Genomic DNA, 19,979 nt, shown 5'->3' on the forward strand with positions numbered 1-19,979 from the left:
AAAAAAAAGAGAATATTCAGACGAAAAAAGCTTTGTACATTCGCTGAATGAAAGAATGTTGTTTGAAATTTTCACTTTCTTTTAACATTCTGTTTTTAAAATGAATGTAATTTCTAAACAAAAAACACATACACTGTCTGAAAATTCCTTTGACTAAGAAGTTTTCTATTATTTCTAAATTTTCCCGTCAGTGGTTGAAAACGAACGTCGATTTGACCCCACTAACAATTAGAAAATCGAACGAACATTCTTAAAATTACTTTTCTCTTATATTCACCGACCGACACAGCTCCTCTCTTTAACTAAATGGGTTGTTTAGCCTGCCATTAGGAGAACTAGGCTAAATTGTTACACAATACACGGAACTTTAAATCCCGCCCCAGGGTGGCGGACCCTGTGCTATCAACCCTCCTCACTACTCCCAGCAGCTTCAGTTTTTATTTTGCCTAGTAAGGAGAATGACCTAGGAAACCCTGCGGGCCTCTCGGTCCATGTTTTTGCTGCAGGTTTGATGTTTTTTGCGCAAGATGAAAGATCCTGGGATCTTCTATCAACTGCCGGCTGGGTGACAGGCTGGTTAATGTTATCCTTGTAGTCTCCCCAGTCCGGCCATAGAGCGTGAGCAGGCCGCAGCTAAGGCTCGGCAGGCCACAACCTGCCTCAGCTCCAGAGGTGGTCGGTGAGCTTCAATGCTCCAGGGTATACATATGACTAGGCTACTGCTGTCTGGATCACAGTATATCGGGCCAACAGCTACCCTGTAACTGCGCAGGAGTAGGTCTGTGGTTGGAATGTCTCCCAGCTCTTCAGGACTGGTAAGTACGGCTCTCCCTGCCTTGGTGGGGTGATCGGCTGGGCATTCCCTGGGGGGTCGATTCGGGGAGTCGATTTGGGGGCCACCTCACCTCCCTATCTTCTCTCCCAAGTCCCTATCACCCCTTCTTCCCCCCTCTGAGGGGGGTGGCTGCATGCGGGCAGTGTGTGTGTGTGGGTTCGCTGTTTTCTCACCTGTGGGGGCTCTGTGCGGCTGGCGTTGGTCCTGGCCCCGGTCTGGGGGGTCCCAAAAGTGTTTGTGGAGGTTGTTCTGGCTGTAGGCAGGCAGCACCTTTCTATTTTTTTGTTCTGTCGCCGCATGGCGCTGTCCGGCAGCCATCCTGGATGTGGGAAAGCCTGCATTCCCCTGGTGAGCTTCAGCAGCCATCTTCTTTAGGATCTCCTATTGCATTGGCGGCCATTTTCTTGAAGCCTGAGCGCTTTTTGCCGCTGTTCTCTTGTGGCAGCATTACATGTGCTCTCACTTGCTGTTTCCTGTGTCCACTGTGTGTACAGGATGCTGGATGGCTCTTTGCTGAACGCTGAAGCTGGCTCTGCAGAATATCTCACCGCTGTTTATAGCAGCTGCTGCCGACAGTTTTTTCCTCTCTGCAACTGGGAACCTCCTAGGGACTACAGGCACTGCTAGTCGCTTGCACAGAACGCCCCAGGGTGGTGAGTCTAGAGCTGAGTACCCCCCCACACGGCGGCAGCAGCAGGAGGGTGGGACCTTCACTGTCCTAAGTCCCCTCGCAGGTGGCAGACAGGCTAGGGTCAGCATGGCTTCAGAAACTAGCGTTTCTTCCCCCGAAATCCAGGATATTGCAACCGGGTCACCTGCGGTTAGCGAGGTGCACATGGACACCCTGGCGGCGGTCCTTGACTCCTATGTTGCTAAGATAGAGGCGGCACGTGGGAGGAAAGGTGCATGTAAGAGGCCCCTGCCACCCCGTCCTCTGGGGAGAGCTCTGATGCAGACTCGGGCCCTGCTGCGGCTGGTAAACCCTGCTCTGACCTATCAGACGTGGCTGACCAGGACCGTTCGGACAGTGAGGATGATTCCCCGTCCCGGTCCGGGCGCGACAAAGCGCTTGTTGGAGTACTTATCACAGCTGTGCATGATACCCTGAAGATTCTGGAGCCAACCGATCCCTCTGCTGCTGTATCGGTCCCTTTTGGGTCCTGCAAGCCAGCATGTTCACCTAAGGTGTTCCTGTATTTGACTTATTTTGACAAATTCATCTACAGGGAATGGGGTCGCCCGCAACGGACCTTTTCGGTCCCCAAAAATTTGGCGGTGCGTTACCCCTTTGAGGAAAGCCTTCTCAAAAAGTGGTCGGCTCCTCCGGTCGTGGACCCCCCAGTATCTAGGTTAAATAAAGTAACCACCATCCCGGTTGAGGGGACTCCTGCATTCAAGGATCCCATGGACAGGAAGGCCGAGGCGGTGACTCGTTCCTTGTTTACGGTTGTGGGGTCAGCTGTGCGACCTGTACTGGTGTCGCAGACACTGACTGAGTGGGCAAAACTTTTGCACCGTGAATTGGGAGAGCAGAACGCCTCCCCTCTCAACTAGTGAAAGGCCTTAAGTACGTTTGTGACGCGGCCCTGGATACTCTCCCTCTGTTATTCAAGTCTTCAGTGTCAGCTGTGGTGCTGAGGCGCCTCATTTGGCTGAAATGCTAGTCTGCTGACCAGGCATCCAAGAAAGCCCTGACGGATCTTCCCTTCCTTGGCAAGCGGCTCTTTGGAGCCTTGTTTGATGACATTTTTAAGAATGCCACTGGTAGTAATAGTACACTACTCCCACAGGACAGGAAGGCTAAGGAGCCTCGCCGCAGGTAAGGGCCCTCTTTTTCCGCTCACAATCGGCTTTTTCGTCCGCCCGGTGTTGTGGCAAAACGCCCCCAGCCCGACAGGATGCCCACGGACGGTCAGAAGTGTCCCTGGAGCCGCAAGCCTAACAAGCCTGTGACCAAAAGTGCTACCGCATGAAGGTTTGCCCCCACCCACTTTTCAGGTGGGGGGTCGTCTTCGGGAGGTAGCAGCCCGGTGGACCTCCCGGTCATACGACCAATGGGTCTGCGATCTGATTTCCACAGGCTACAAGATAGAGTTTCTCTCTTGGCCACTGAACAGATTTTTCCCCTCCAGCATACCCGTGTCCCCGGTTCGCCAGGAGGCCCTGTAAGGGGCTGTAAGGGACTTGCTGAATCATGGGGTGATTGTACCGGTTCTGGAATCGGAAAGCTTCCAGGGGTTCTACTCAAACCTGTTTGTGGTTCCCAAGAAGGAGGGGGTACGTCCAATCCTGGACTCGAAGGCCCTCACTTTGTAAAAGTGCAGAGGTTCAGAATGGAATCAGGTCGCTCAGTAGTCGCTGCACTCAATCAAGGGGACTTCCTGGCGTCCTTGGACATCCAGGATGCTTACCTGCACATACCCATTTGCCTTCGGCATCAAAAATGTCTGCGTTTGGCAGTCGGGGAAGCCCACTACCGGTTTGCGGCTCTTTCTTTTGGCCTGGCATCAGCCCCCTGAATCTTTACCAAAATACTGGCTCCAGTATTGGCGTTGCTGAGGCAACGCGGGATCACGATCGTGGGTTACCTAGACGATCTCCTGAGAGCATCTTCCGCCTCAGAATTAGAGGAGGATGTGGCGATCCCCTTGCAGACCCTGCAAGAATTTGGGTGGCTGTTGAACCTAAAGAAGTCAGTGGTTATACCGACCCAGCGTCTGGAGTACCTGGGTTTACTATTGGACTCCAGGGAAGCGAGGGTTTTTCTCCCCTCAGACAAATTGCTGACTCTCAGATCTGCAGTCAATCTACTGATGAACCGCAAGTGGTCGTCGCTCCGCTTTTGCATGCGAGTGCTGGGGCTTATGGTTGCCTCCTTCGAGGCAGTATCTTATGCCCAGTTCCACACCAGAGTCCTGCAGAAGGAGATTTTGACAAAGTGGGACAAATCTCCGTTGTCCCTGGATCGACAGATCTAGGTGGGCCAACCAGTCAGGGACTCCCTGATCTGGTGGTTGAGGTCCCCGGTGATTCAGTCCGGGAAATCGTTCCTTCCTCTGACATGGACGGTGATCACTACTAGGGATGAGCCGAACACCCCCCGGTTCGGTTCGCACCAGAACTTGCGAACGACCCCCGCGTTCGGTACGAACGTTAGAACCCCATTGAAGTCTATGGGACTCGAACGTTCGAATTGGAAAGTGCTAATTTTAACGGCTAATATGCAAGATAGTGTCCTAAAAAGGGTTTGGGGACCTGCCTCCTGCCTCAGGGGACATGGGTCACTGCAAAAAAAAGTTTTAAAAACGGCCGTTTTGGCGGGAGCACTGATTTTAATGACGATTAAAGTGAAAAAAAAAAAGTGAAATATTCCTTTAAATATGGTGCCTGCGGGGTGTCTGTAGTATGCCTGTGAAGTGCCACGTGTTTCCCGTGTTTAGAACAGTCCCTGCACAAAATGACATTAAACGGAAATAACACCATTTAAAACTGCTTGCGGTTTTAATGTTATATCTGGTTCCTGCAATATGGTTGAAAATCATTGAGAAACATGGCATGGGTAGCCCTCCCTGCCCATTACCAGCCTATTTGGGTCTTGTACGCATATTAAGGGGAACCCCGTACCCATATTAAAAAAAGGAAATGCGTGTGGCCCCCAGGCCCTATATACTCAGAACAGCAGTATACAGGCGGTGCAAACAAGACAGGGACTGTGTAGGTTTGTTGTGTTAAGTTGAATCTGTTTGTCATTTTCAACCGGTACATTTTTAAAGTGTAGCTCCAGTCAAAAAAACTATCTTTAAGCTTTTTGGAAAACATAGGGAAGGGTTATCACCCCTGTATAATTTGTTTTGTCGTCCATCTTTTTTCATCTCACTTGCTGCTGTCTCCTTGCGTTTGCAAGTAGGAGATGTTTGTAAGTTGGATGTTTGAAAGTAGGGGCCTGCCCTATATTATAGCGGTATGTACTGGGTACAGAGCACGCAGACAGCACGCACTATCTCCTAACACTACTGACTGCAAGCTCTATTATTAACCACTTGTTAGCCCAATGTTTGCATAAAGTGAAAGATGAAGTTATGCTGAGTAAATAGATATCAAACATGTCACTCTTCAAAATTGCACATGCCCGTGGAATGGCGCCAAACGTCGCTACTTAAAAAATCCCCATAGGCGACGCTTTAATTTTTTTTTTACTGGTTACATGTTTTGAGTTGCAGAGGAGGTCTAGGACTAGAATTATTGCTCTCGCTCTAACATTCTCGGCGATAGCTCACATGTGTGGCACATGCGAGCACATGGGGACATGGGCGCTTTAATTTTTATTTTATTTTTTTATTGTTCATTTTACTTTATTTATTTTAGTTTGACATTTTTTTCCCCAAAAATATATTTTTGATCACTTTTATTCCTATTACAAGAAATGTAAACATCCCTTGTAATAGGAATATGGGGTGACAGGTCCTCTTTACAGTGAAATCTGGGGGGTCAATATGACCCCACATCTCACCTCTAGGCTGGGAAGCCTGAAATAAAAAATAAAAAAAAGATTCTGGCTTTGATCGTACTGGCGAGTTGGTAGAAGCACCGGAGGGCGGTGAGGGGTGGGGGGCGTCTATGGCTGGGTATTTCAGGGTATCACCGAGTATGGCTGGGTATCTCTGAGTATGGCTGGGTATGGCAATTTATGGCAGGGTATTACAGAGTATTGGCAGGGTATTGGCGGGGTACTACAGAGTAATAGCAGGGTACTGCAGAGTATTGGGGGGTACTACAGAGTAATGGCAGGGTACTGCAGAGTATTGGGGGTACTGCAGAGTAATGGCGGGTACTGCAGAGTAATGGCGGGTACTGCAGAGTATTGGGGGGTACTGCAGAGTAATGGGGGTTACTGCAGAGTAATGGGGGGTACTGCAGAGTAATGGGGGGTACTGCAGAGTAATGGCAGGGTACTGCACTGCAGAGTAATGGCGGGGTACTGCAGAGTAATGGCAGGGTACTGCAGAGTATGCACTGGTATTGCAGAGTATTGGCAGGGAATTGAGGGGTTAAATTCGGTGAGCAGTGATGTGGGCACTGCAGATGCAGCCCACATCGCTGCTGACACCGATCTCTTTCCCCTCCGCTGTACCGATCGGTACAGAGAGGGGAGGGAGGAACAGGCGTCATAACATGACGCCGGTTTGTTTCCAAGTGATCACTCCGTCATTTGACGGAGCAATCACGTGGTAAACGGCCGCTATGAGCGCCCGTTTACCGTGATCCGTGATGCGACCCGGCGGTCACGGATGCTCTCGAGTGCGCACACCTCGGGGCACGCGAGAGCAGAATTCTGGGAGGCCGTTAATTAACGGCCTCTCAGAGTTAAACAACCCCCCTGAAGCCGTTAATCGGCAATGGGCAGTTGTTAAGTGGTTAAAGCTAGATCACTAGCTATATAGGTGAGGTGAATATAGTGGTGTATACTGCAGTCAGGGCACAGACAACAACCACTACACAGCAGCAAGATAGGAAATCAGCCAAAAACGATTGGTGTGTACTGTGTTGAAGGTACACAGAACACCCACTGCTTCAGATGCTAAGTAACACACTACACGAGGCCGCCTCAAAGGCGGCCTTATATAGTGTGGGGCGTGCACTACACAGCCTGAGCTATGATTGGCCACAGGCAGGATGCCTGTGGCCAATCATGGCTCTCCTCGCTGCCGGCGCTGCGATTGGCCAAGCATGCGGGGTCACAGTGCATGCTTGGCCAATCATGGGGCAGCAATGCACTGCGCCACCGCAGTGCATTGTGGTCCGCACGCGCGTCACTCGAATTTTGACGCGAACGGCCCAAGCGTTCGGAATTCGCCGAACAGCCAATGTTCGAGTCGAACGTACGTTCGACTCGAACACGAAGCTCATCCCTAATCACTACAGACGCCAGTCTGTTCGGCTGGGGTGGAGTGATGGAGATTCAGTCGGCTCAGGGCCTCTGGTCGGTGGAGGAATCCAAGTTGTCGATCAATCTGCTCGAATTGAGAGCGATCAGGCTGTGCCTCCACACATGGTCGATGAGTCTTCAAGGGCGTCCGATCAGGATACAGTCAGACAACGCCACGGCTGTGGCATACATAAATCACCAGGGGGAACAAGAAGCTCAGCCGCTGCACGGGAGGTCGCTCACATACTTCGGTGGGCAGAGCGACACGTACCGGCCCTGTCGGCCATTTACATCCCAGGAGTGGAAAACTGGCAGGCGGAATATCTGAGTCAACAGATGCTGGACCCAGGAGAATGGACATTGCATCCGGAGATATTCAGGCTGTTGTGCCTGAGGTGGGGCACACCAGATGTGGATCTCTTGGCCTCCCGTCTCAATCAGAAGGTTCCCAGATTCGTGTCCAGGACCAGAGATCCGTGGGCAGATGCGCTGGTGGCTCCGTGGGATCAGTACCAGCTGATCTACGCCTTTCCTCCACTGAAACTGTTGCCACGCCTGCTGCCCAGAGTGGAAACCGAGGGGATTCCAGTGATCCTGTTGGCCCCAGACTGGCCTCAGCGGCCATGGTACGCAGACCTGGTGCGTCTGGTGGCAGATGCTCCCTGGCGACTTCCGCTGCGGTAGGACTTCCTGTCTCAAGGTCCAATCTTTCACCCTGCTTTACCATCACTGGCTTTAATGGAATGGCTGTTGAAAGCCAGGTGTTGAGGAACCGGGGTCTGTCGGACTCGGTGATTCCAACTATGTTGAGGGCATGGAAATCTTCTTCCAGGAAGATATACCATCGTACTTGGAAGGCCTATATCTCCATGTGTGAGGAGAAAGGGTGGCATCCGCGCTCTTTCTCTATATCCAGGATCCTGCTGTTTCTTTAGCAAGGTGTAGGCCAGAAGTTGGCGTTGAGTACTATCAAGGGGCATATTTCAGCTCTGGCTGTCTTTTTCCAGTGACCCCTGGCGTTTCACTCATTAGTGAGTTCCTTTGTTCAGGGGTGTGACATGTAGTCCCTCCGGTGCATCCTCCGTTGCCTCCGTGGGATTTGAACCTGGTGTTGTCGGCGCTTCAGAAGCCGCCGTTTGAGAATATCAGGGAGATTCCTTTGTTGACCCTTTCGCAGAAAGTGGTTTTTCTAGTGGCCATAACATCGGCCAGGAGGGTTTCAGAATTGGCAGCCTTATCATGCAAGTCGCCTTATCTGGTCATCCACAGGGATAAGGTGGTGTTATGTCCGCAACCGTCCTTTCTACCGAAGGTGGTTTCGGCTTTTCATATCAATGAGGACATTGTATTGCCATTGTTGTGTCCTAAGCCGAAGCACCCCAAGGAGGTGGCCCTTCACGCTCTCGATGTGGTTAGGGCTCTGAAGGTGTACTTGTCTGCCACAGCTCCCTTTCGGAAGTCAGACTCACTGTTTGTTTTGGTGGCTGGTCCTAAGAAAGGCATGGCGGTCTCATCGGCCACCATTTCCAGGTGGATCAGACAGATTGTAATCCAAGCCTACGCCTTGAAGGGGCAGGTGCCCCCCTTTCCAGTCACGGCCCACTCTACAAGAGCAATAGGAACGTCTTGGGCCTTCCGACACCAAGCATCTGTCGCTCAGGTGTGTAAGGCGGCGACCTGGTCGTCTGTCCATACGTTTATCAAGTTCTACAAGGTAGACGTCAGTGCATCGGCTGATGCTGGGCTTGGCCGCAAAGTTTTGCAAGCGGCCGTGTAGTTGCAATTGAGTTTTTTCCTGGTTTTTCGATAAAAACACAGTACTATTGTTAATGCACTGTTGCATTACCTCCGCAATGCTGCGGTCTTGGGGATCACTCCTTTGAGGATACCCGGTTATATGGTGCAGTTTTTCCACACATTGCTTTTTTTTTTGTGGGTTTAGTTTCACTAGTTCCCACTTGCCATGGTGGATGAACTTTTTATGCTGTGTTTTTCCCTTCCCTCGTTTGGCACTGCTTGGGGACATCCTATTTAGTTACAGAGAGGAGCTGTGTCGGTCGGTGAATATAAGAGAAAATGGGATTTTTGTACTCACCGTAAAATCCTTTTCTCTGTAATTCACCGACCGACACAGCACCCGCCCCTCCTTTTCTCTACGTTATACTGCTTGTTGACGTACTGAAGCTGCTGGGAACAGTGAGGAGGGTTGATAGCACAGGGTCCGCCCCCCTGGGGCGGGATTTAAAGTTCTGTGTATTGTGTAACAATTTTGCCTAGTTCTAATGGCAGGCTATACAACCCATTTAGTTACAGAGAGGAGCTGTGCCGGTCTGTGAATTACAGAGAAAAGGATTTTACGGTGAGTACAAAAATCTAATTTTTTTTTTTTTTTTTAAGGAAGACATTGTTTTTGTATGGCCAGCATATTATGTATTACTGTTCTGTTTGAAAATCGGCAAAGCAGTCTTTAAACTTTTTTCTTTAAAAAAATTTGATCTGAGTCTGATATTTACCAGATTCACCCTTTAAGTGTATATACAGTGTATATGTCCTCTAATAGTATACACATTATATCTCTTATGTCTGTTATTCTCAGAGTGAATTTGAGATTTTGCTCCCTAACCATAGAGTTGGTTATTTATATTTACCACTGCATATAGATATTTAAGAATACATTTCCTTTTTTAAACTTTACATATTCACTAAATTATACACCACACTTTTTTTGTTTTTTTAAGGTTATTAACTGATTAATCGAATAATCAAAACAATAATCGGCCAACTAATCGATTATGAAAATAATCGTTAGTTGCAGCCCTAGAAATTTCTGCCTCTCAGATAAGTTGCCGCCGACACTATTGATCTTTTTACCGATCTGTAAGGAGGTAATTCTTCCCAATGACCACACGTGTAAGGACCATTCTTCCCACTGACCAGTACACTAATGTATCATGAGTTCTAGATATCACATTTTTAGCAGGGGTTCCTCAAGACCGGAGAACTATTTCAAGGGTTCCTCTGTGTTGAAAAGGTTGAGAAAGTCTGGGTTAGACAATAGAGAATAGCAGTGAACTTCTTCTAGGACAAGAATATGCCTGGATCTGGAATAGACTGTTGACTTCCAGAACTTTCTGATGATTTCAGAAGTTGAGGCGTTCCCTGGATTGAATGCTGAATTTATCCTGTATTGTATCATCTGTAATACATCTTTAATCGAAGCTAAGTAAATCTCCTTTATTACATTCTTCTTTGTGTGTTTACTGACTGCATATCTGAAAGGGTAAATATATGAATGAACCTATGAATAAATGTAACACAGGATTTAACCCCTTATTACATATGTAGATATTGTGAATGGTTTGTGTTTCTGATAAAAAAAACACTTGATGGCAGCTGTTAGTATGTATTAGCCCTTGTACACACGATCAGAGATTCCGACGGAATGGGTCCGATCGGACCGTTTTGTCGGATATTCCGACTGTGTGTGGTCTCCATCGGACTGTTTTCCAACTTGGTAAAATTTTCGGACAAAATGCTCCGCACAGACATATTCCGATCATGTGTAGAGTATTCCGATCGGACAAAGTGCCACGCATGCTCAGATCAAATTCCTACATCAAAGCTATTGGCTACTAGCCTGAACGAGGTCCCGTCGTAGCGAAATAACGTCATCATGTTCTGAACATCGGATTTTCCGACAACTTTGTCCGACCGTGTGTATGCAACAGTTTCGGACAAAATCCGTCGGACAAAATCCGACGGACAAATTTCCGATGGATTTGGTTGTCGGAATGTCCGACCGTGTGTACAAGGGCTAACAGGTTACCCGTGCAGCTGGCTGACCCCCGTGTCGATCGCTTTTTTTCTGCTGACACAGATTGCTGTTTCACTAGCTGGAAAATATCTGTGCTGGGTAAGGAGAAGATCGTCATCATCATGTACTGGTGGCAGCACGGTGAGAACTGAGCAGCCATTTGTCACTTATTGGTGGCAGTGGTTGGGATCTGATACCAATGTTGCCACACCTGGACCTGTGAATGTATTCACCACAGTTGAGTTTTGACATAAAATATCATCTGCTGCTTCTCAGAAAGATTACCATTTTTTTGTATCCATTTCCTGCATGCAATGGAAAACAGAAAATTAATTTCCCATACTTACCAAAGTTTTCCTTTCCTATCTCCATGGCATTGCATGAACCCACACGGAGTAGGAGTATTTGGAAAACTCCTCTGATAGTGTGGGATTCAAATTCATAGATAACAACCTGCAGTGCTCACTTCGACAGGAGCCTGTAGTTTAACGTCCCTAGGGCAAATTGTACACACAGCCAGGCACATAGTCACAGCCGCACCTTTTGCTCACTGAACAGTCTAGTGGGATGCTTTATTTTAGAATTTGAGCTTGGATAGGAGTAGGGTAACTGTGGGATACTCCAGCAACTCTAATGCCCCGTACACACAGTCATACATTCTGAAAACAAAATCCATCTGATTTTTTTCCGACGGATGTTGGCTCAAATGTGTCTTGCATACACACGGTCGCACAAAGTTGTTGGAATTTTCCGATGGTCAAGAACATGGTGACGTACACCATGTACGACGGGACTATAAAAGGGAAGTTTAGCACCACGTGTGGCACCCTTTGGGCTCCTTCTGCTGATCTCGTATTTATCGCGTGTTAGTAGAAGTTTGGTTAGAGACAATTTGCACTTTTCAGACTTGTGCTTCAGATCGTTACTGCTCTTCAGTTTGTGCTTGTGGGTTCATATCTGCTTATCAGTGCAAGTAGTCAGTTCGCATTTGTTTGTCAGTGCGTGCTATTTATAGTACCGTATTTGATTTTCAGTGCGTTCTTGCCCGCTCGTTGCCGATTTTCAGTTCGTTATTTCAGGCCTTGCGGTTTTTCAGTGCTTTGTTAGTCCGTGCTGACCAGCCGACCATTTTGAAGCCATGTTGCGTGTATGTACTCGTCGTAGAGTTCGTGCTGTGCAGGGGCTTGGTGTTGGGCTTTTAGCTTGGACTCAAGCCCAGTCTATGAACAGGGCGAGGAGGAGTTCATGGAGAAAGAATTGGTTGCTCCAGTGTGACCAATTCTCGCACATACCCTTGCTTCGTGAGATCCGGGAGAATAATCCTGATGATTTCAAGAATTATCGCAGGCCGTTTTTCACCGTCTGTTGGCTTTGCTGTCCCCTTATATCAGCAGGCAGGATACCTGCATTCGGCAAGCCATCACTCCGGAGCAGAGGCTAGTTGCCTCGTTGCGGTACTTGGCGATAGGGAGAAGCCTGCAGGACCTCAAGTTCTCCACAGGCATCTCCCCCCAGGCTCTGGGGATCATTCCAGAGACCTGTTCTGCCATAATTCAGGTCCTGCAGAAGGACTATATGAATAGTGATGGACGAACTTCCGACGGGACGTTTCGCGAACGCGGCCGATAGTTCGCAAACCGGAACGTTCACGGCGGGCCCCATTGACTTCAATGGGAGGCGAACTTCGCAAACCTATAGGTCAAATTTGCAGCCACAAAATAATTATTAGCTGTGCAAACATAGTCCCACCACATGGCCAATGACATAACACATGTATGAGGTAAATCTGGGATCGACAACTACAAGCATTCTTTTTTTATATGGGAAATTGTTGTGACAATTCAGGACTGTGGAGCGCATGAAGGCAATGGAGGAGAGGGAAGGTCAGGGACCAGGGTAGGCAAAGAAGAGGGTGCAGGAGATGATCACCAGCAGCGTGACATACAGCAATGACACCTGCACTGTGATGGAGTCATCTGACAGCAGCACCGTGATACAGAGCACTGACAGCAGCAGCGTGACATACAGCAATGACACCTGCACCGTGATAGAGTCATCTGACAACAGCACAGTGATAGAGAGCACTGACATCAGCAGCGTGACATAAAGCACTCACACCAGCACCGTGATATACAGCACTGACAGCAGCACCGTGATAGAGAGCACTGACATCAGCACCGTGACATAAAGCACTCACACCAGCACCGTGATATACAGCACTGACAGCAGCACCGTGATAGAGAGCACTGACATAAGCACCGTGACATAAAGCACTCACACCGGCACCTTGATATACAGCACTGACAGCAGCACCGTGACAGAGCGCACTGACATCAGCACCGTGATATACAGCACTGACACCTGCACCGTAAGCAGCCCCAGGAGGAAGTCAGCATAGCACAGTGATGGTGGGAGCCCCTCATAATGAGCATAGCACAGGGATGGTGGGAGCCCCTCATAATAAGCAGCCCCAGGAGGATGTCAGCATAGCACAGGGATGGTGGGAGCCCCTCATAATAAGCAGCCCCAGGAGTAAGTCAGCACAGGGATGGTGGGAGCCCCTCATAATGAGCATAGCACAGGGATGGTGGGAGCAACTCAAAATATGCACAGCAGAGGTACAGCCCCAGGAGGAAGTCAGCACAGCACAGGGATGGTGGGAGCCCCTCATAATATGCATAGCAGAGGTACAGCCCCAGGAAGATGTCAGCACAGCACAGGGATGGTGGGAGCCCCTCATAATAAGCAGCCCCAGTAGAAATATGACACCGCTCAACCTCTTCAAAGAGGAGGGTAGGGGCATATAGTACGGTGTGCTTTTTTTGGACAAGGAAGTGAGCCAAATGAAGAAAGAAGGTCTGTGTGCTTGATTATAAAAAAATGTATAGACATATACATGGTCTACTGGTCACATGTGTTGAATTCCTCCGAGATCCATGCCTCATTCATTTTTAGAAATGTGAGGTAGTTAACACTGTCGTGAGCTAGGCGAGTACGCTTATGGGTCACGATCCCCCCTGCTGCGCTGAACGTCCTTTCGGACAGGACACTGGATGAGGGGCAAGCCAACAGCTGGATTGCAAATTGGGCAAGCTCTGGCCAGAGGTCCAGCCTGCCCACCCAGTAGTCCAGGGGTTCATCACTCCTCAGAGCGTCCACATCGGCCGTTAACCCGATGTAGTCGGACACCTGACGGTCTAGGCGTTCCCTGATGCTGGATCCAGATGACACCTGTCGATGGGTCGGCTGAAAGAATGACCTCATATCCGAAGTCACCAACACATCTTCAAACCGGCCTCTTCTTGCAGGCGCTGTTGGATTGGTACCCGTAACTCCTTCTCTGGGAGTGGGAATTGCTTCTCTGCCAGCGCACGCAAAAGCAGAATGCAGCATTTCTCGAAGCAAGGCCTGGAAGTGCTGCATTCTGACAGCCCTCTGCGACGGCGGTAACATTTCCGCCATTTTGTGTTTGTACCGGGGATCTAAGTACGTTGCCACCCAGTACTGGTCCTTGACCCTTATGCTTTTTATACGGGGGTCCCTATTAAAACACTGGAGCATGAAGGCCCCCATTTGCACTAAAGTGGAAGGGGTGTGGTGGCCTGGCTCCTGCTCATCATCCAGGATAATGTCGTCCTCTTCATTCTCCTCTCCCCATCCACGCACAACAGGGATCCCAGAAAGGTTTAAAGCATGCTCTTCTTGCTCCTCCTCATCCGCCCCGGCACCATCCTCCTCTGACTCCTCTTCAGACTCCTGTTGTTGACTTGTCTCAGATAGAGTAGCCCCCCCTGGGAATTCATCCAGCATTGCAACTTCCTCATCTTCCCGCTCCTGCTCCTCCACAGCTTGATCAATGACACAGCGCAATGCACGCTCCATAAAGAAGGCATAAGGTACCATGTCACTGATAGCGCCATGGCTGCGACTGACCAGTTTGATCTCCTCAAATGGCCGCAGAAGTCTGCATGCGTCGCGCATGAGCAGCCACTGGCACGGTGAAAAATACCCCAGCTCCCCAGAACCGGTTCTGCCGCAGAGTTCATACAGGTAGACGTTAACTGCACGTTTCTGCTGGAGCAGCCTATCAATCATATAGAAGGTTGAGTTCCATCGCGTCGGGCAATCGCAAATAAGACATCTGACCGGCAGATTGTGTCGCCGCTGAATGTCAGCAAGGTGAGCCATGGCCGTGTAAGATCTTCTGAAATGGGCCGAGATTTTCCTTGCCTGCCGCAAGATGTCCTGGTACCCCAGGGTATTTGACAACGAATCGCTGCACGACCAAGTTTAAGACGCGTGCCATGCTTGGCACGTGCGTGATTTTGCCCTGTTTCAATGCGCTAAGCAGATTGGCACCCTTGTCACACACCACTTTACCAACTGTCAAATTGAGCGGTGTTAGCCACTGATCTGCCTGTGAACGCAAAGCTGAAAGGAGTGCCGGGCCAGTGTGGCTCTTGGCTTCCAGGCACAACAGACGCAGCACGGCATGGAAACGTCTCACCTGGCATGTGGAATAGGTTCTGGGGAGCTTGGGCGGCGCAGCGGAAGAGACGCTAGCAGCGGAAAAGGAGGAGTCAGCTGAGGAGGAGAGGGAGGAGGATGGAGTAGGAGGAGAAGAAGAGTCAGGCCTGCATGCAATCCGTGGCGGTAAAACCAAATCTACACAGGTGCCACAGGTTACATGCTTGACGGCCGTCAGAAGGTTTACCCAGTGGGCAGTAAAAGTGATATACCTTCCCTGCCCGTGTTTGCTAGACCACGTGTCTGTGGTCAGATGTATCTTGGCACCGACACTGTGTGCCAGAGATACATTCACTTGCCGCTGAACATGGCCATATAGCTCTGGGATGCCCTTCTCTCAGAAATACTTCCTTCCTGGGACCTTCCATTGTGGTGTTCCAATGGCCACAAATTTGCGAAAGGCCTCCGAGTCCACCAGTTTATATGGCAGTAGTTGGCGGGCTATGAGTTCTGACAAGCCAGCCGTCAACCGTTGGGCAAGAGGGTTATCCGGCGTCATCATTTTTTTATGCTCGAACATTAGGCCCACGGAAGCCTGCCTTTTTGCAGAAAAACGTGAGCTTGGCGTGATGGAAGGTGGAGTGGAGGACAATTGTGAGGAGAGAGAAGGAGAAGTAGAAGATGAGGCTGGATGGTGAGAGCCTGCAGTGTGGCTTTGTGTGTTCCGTTGCTCCCACTCGGCTCGGTGATGGCTGCCCATGTGCCTTCTTAAGGCGGTCGTCCCTAGGCGAGTGTTGGGCTTCCCACGACTAATGCGTTGACTGCAAAGATTGCAGATGGCAACGCTATTGTCAGCAGTGAACACGTTAAAAAAAGCCCACACTGCGGAGCCATGTGCCGGTGTCCTGGGAGCGCCAGATGTGACCGTACATGGTCGATGACTCGCTCCTGATACATTTGCAGTCTGCTTTGTCCCTCCTGTGCAATGTAAGTTATTCCTGCTTCTCCTCCCTATCTGCTGGTCCATATCTCTCTCTGCACTCCCCTCCTCTTCCTCTCTTGTGGGTACCCACGTGACATCACTAGACACATCATCATCAACGTCACCTTCCCCACCGCTATAAGTAGAGATCTCAGAGTAGGCAGCAACACCGGGGACCAACCTCCTCCTTGGGCTGATCTGGGTACTGTCGTCAGACTGCTGAGTAGCGGTTGTTGCTACCTCCTCTTCCTGATCTAATACCAAGAGTGGCTGCGCATCAGAAATGTCTTGATATGGATCGGAAAATAATTCCTGTGACTTAAGCGGAAGGTATGTGGTGGTGTTGTTGGTGGTATTGTCTTTGGGGGTGCACATAGCAGAGAGTGAAGAAGAGGGTGCAGATCGAGAGGATGAGGAGGGTGCAGAAGAGTAAGGCTGAGTGAGCCACTCAACCAAGTCTGGTGCGTTCTTTAAAGTAATTGAACGCACCTTCTGCAACTTCCCACTTTGGCTCAAGGCTGTTGCTCCTGCCCTACCCCTACCACCCCTGCGGAAGGGCCTTCCTCTTCCTCTGCCTGTCATTTTTTAAATGACCCTGTGACAAAACTCTCAGTCCCTATACTGATGAAGGACTGCTGCAGTATAGGGCAGTGGTAAGCAGTAGTGCACCTCAACCCTATGTATTGTGGACCTATACCAGTCCTTACAGAATAGCAGACTGTACCTCACTCAACCCTATGTACTGTAGCACCCTAGACCAAGTTACCAGTCCTTATAAGGACCTTTGTGGAACAAGTAGGTTGTGTGTGACTGATTAGCAGACTGTACGTCAGTCCCTATACCGATGAAGGACTGCTGCAGTATAGGGCAGCGGTCAGCAGTAGTGCACCTCAACCCTATGTATTGTGGACCTATACCAGTCCTTATAGAATAGCAGACTGTACCTCACTCAACCCTATGTACTGTAGCACCCTAGACCAAGTTACCAGTCCTTATAAGGACCTTTGTGGAACAAGTAGGTTGTGTGTGACTGATTAGCAGACTGTACGTCAGTCCCTATACTGATGGACTGCTGCAGTATAGGGCAGCGGTCAGCAGTAGTGCACCTCAACCCTATGTATTGTGGACCGATACCAGTCCTTACAGAATAGCAGACTGTACCTCACTCAACCCTATGTACTGTAGCACCCTACACCAAGTTACCAGTCCTTATAAGGACCTTTGTGGAACAAGTAGGTTGTGTGTGACTGATTAGCAGACTGTACGTCAGTCCCTATACTGATGAAGGACTGCTGCAGTATAGAGCAGCGGTCAGCAGTAGTAATTGGCTGTCCTGTACCCCATAATGGATGCGTCATCAGGTCAAAGTTCTTTTACACAGTAAAAACACGGAAGTCCGCCGGGCGAACGGCGCCAAAAGTCCACCGAACGGGTGGACCGCGAACAGCCGAAATTCGCCGCGAAACGACCGCCGGGTGAACTGTTCGGCCATCCCTATATATGAAGGTAAGTTTTAACATCACATTCTATGTATTAAATGTTTGCTAATGTATCCCTTTGTCCTCATGCATGCTGGAAGCTTTTAAAATTTCCTTTTTTGTCCTTCATGCATATTTGCCTTCACTAACCTCCCCAGCATGCTCTCCTGGGACCATATACACCTCGAGCCTAGTCACTTAATGTATTTTGTCAGCTCCATAGTAGTGCTTACCCTAAACGCCCCCTAAAATATGTACAAATGTTATGTGTGTCCTTAAATTCATGCAGAGTGCCAGAGGCTTTTTTTTTTTGGTGTCCCAAACTCATTTGGAACCCCCCCTCCCCGCAACCGCTAAGTCAGCTGATAGCAATACTCTATCTGACAAGCAGCAGCTTAGTGATGCAGAGTTTGTTATAGATTCATGGCAGTGGCCGAGATCTGACCCTGCGTTCATCACAGACATATGTTGCATTCTTTATCAATAACTCAACATGAATGCAACCTTACAAAGTTAAAACAAATGTTATGCAAATAGCAACAAAACCAGTAAACTGCTATATTCACAAGTTAAAGAATGTAATCTCAATGCCAAAATACCTTTTTTTGATTCACCCTTAAAGAGGAAGTAAACCCTGATGAGTTGACTTCCTCTTTCATTCCCTGCAAAGGTAAAGCATAATGGACTACTACGCATCGCATAGTAGTCCATTATGTGTCACTTACCTGACACAGGAGCCAGCGAAGTCACCGCTGTCCCCTGTAGTCCGGCGCATCCATCTTTTCGGTGGGCCTCGCTGCTCCGCCGCTGTCATTCGACGAAGCCGCGATGACGTCACTCCCGCGCATGGTAGCTGCCATGTGCGGCATATCGCCATTGACGGCGGCGCGCTCAGTGCACCTGCACGCCGCTGTCTACGGCGCATGCGCCGTAGACAGCGGTGCCTGTCTTTCAGCAAATATCTCCTAAACCGTGTAGGTTTAGGAGATATTTCTTGGACCTACAGGTAAGCCTTAATCTAGGCTTACCTGTAGGTCAAAGTGTGTTGTAAGGGTTTACAACCAATTTAACCCCTTCGCGCCTAAGGGTAAATCTAAATGTCTAAGCACATTTTAGTAAAACCGTATATATCATCACACCTACTTTTGTGCATCCAGGTGGATTATACCGCATTTTTTTCCTGGACAAAAGTGGGCTTTCATTTAGTGGTAAATGGTAATGGTTATCTACTGTTTTTTTTTTTTTTTTAATCAAAGGAAAATTGGTCCAAAATAGTAAAAAAATTTTTTTTTTTTTTTAAATGTGCATTTCTTGGTACTACCATAACCTTCCACCAAAGAACACCCCAAATTAAATTCTCCTGCTACTGGTGATTGCAGCAATACCACATACACTGTGTGCGTTTGTTAGGTGTTGTATGTACCCATAGTACAGCCCAGAAAATAGTGCGTGTTTTGCTTCTTTTTTTTTTTTTTTTTTATCCTACCCAGTGGCGGCCCATCCATTGGGATGGGTGCCGCCCCCCTCCCAATCTCCATACAGGGTGCCGCAATGTGGGGTTTCTTCTTTTTTTTTAAGCACATGATGAGATCTGGAGGCTTTAACTGGCTTTAAAAAAGGGTGTGCTTGGGGCGCAGAGTACTGTGCCCGAGCCCACCCACTTGTGTGACATTAGCAAATTAATATTAGCAAAGGTCTTCCTGCTTTTCCTTCCGGCTAATCAGGAAGCGGCTCCTGAGACCTGATTGGCCAGGAGTCTTAGGATGGGTTTCAGGACCCGTCTGCTGTTCGGCCAGGAGGAGAAGCATCAGCCCGGGCAGCAGCAGTCTCTCCTAGAGCCCCACCCCAGATTGCTTCAGCAGTGCACCGCCACCTCGTCCTCCTCCTCACACCTCTCACTGTATAAGGTGAGGAGGCCCCAGGAGTGGGGAGGGGTAGCGTGTAGTGCGAGTGAATCACCACTGTCATCGATCGAATTTTGACCACCAGACGCCACTAATCCAATCTAAAACACACTAATGCTAATTTTAAAAAAAATCTGTTAAATACTGTATTTATTGGCGTATAACACTCACTTTTTCACCCTGAAAATCGGGTGCAAATAGCATGTGTGTGTGTGTGTGTTATATGCCGATACTTTTTTTTTAGCCGACTGGGAGGGGAGCAGGGTGAGCGCTGTCAGATTACATACAGTGAGAATCTCGTTTACTTGGCGGCCTCTGTAATAGGAAGCCCCGTCTCCTGAGGCGCCATTGGACCACTGTTCTGTTTATCATAGAAGATTCTCACTGTATGTAATCTGTTGGCACTCGTTCCGCCCTCCCTGTCCCCTCTAGGCTGCAGATGGTCATCGATCAGGCTGCATTCAAGGCAGTGGTGAGGCTGCTGCATTCAAGGCAGTGGTGAGGCTGCTGCATTCAAGGCAGTGGTGAGGCTGCAATGAGGTGGACTGATGAGGCTGCATTTATGGCAATGGT

The 19,979-nt window shown here is 49.1% G+C and overlaps 1 protein-coding gene across 1 annotated transcript in view; it reads right to left on the bottom strand.

Annotated features, from left to right (window-relative positions):
- The window catches only part of LOC143986837 (uncharacterized), a 548,778-nt gene that overhangs the window by 415,885 nt on the left and 112,914 nt on the right, over window positions 1–19,979 (bottom strand). The gene's annotated exons all lie outside the window — the stretch shown is intronic.

This window comes from Lithobates pipiens, unplaced genomic scaffold (genome assembly GCF_037356315.1).
Source record: "Lithobates pipiens isolate NorthernLeopardFrog02 unplaced genomic scaffold, aLitPip1_a1.2 Scaffold_18, whole genome shotgun sequence".
Taxonomy (NCBI): Eukaryota; Metazoa; Chordata; class Amphibia; order Anura; family Ranidae; genus Lithobates; species Lithobates pipiens.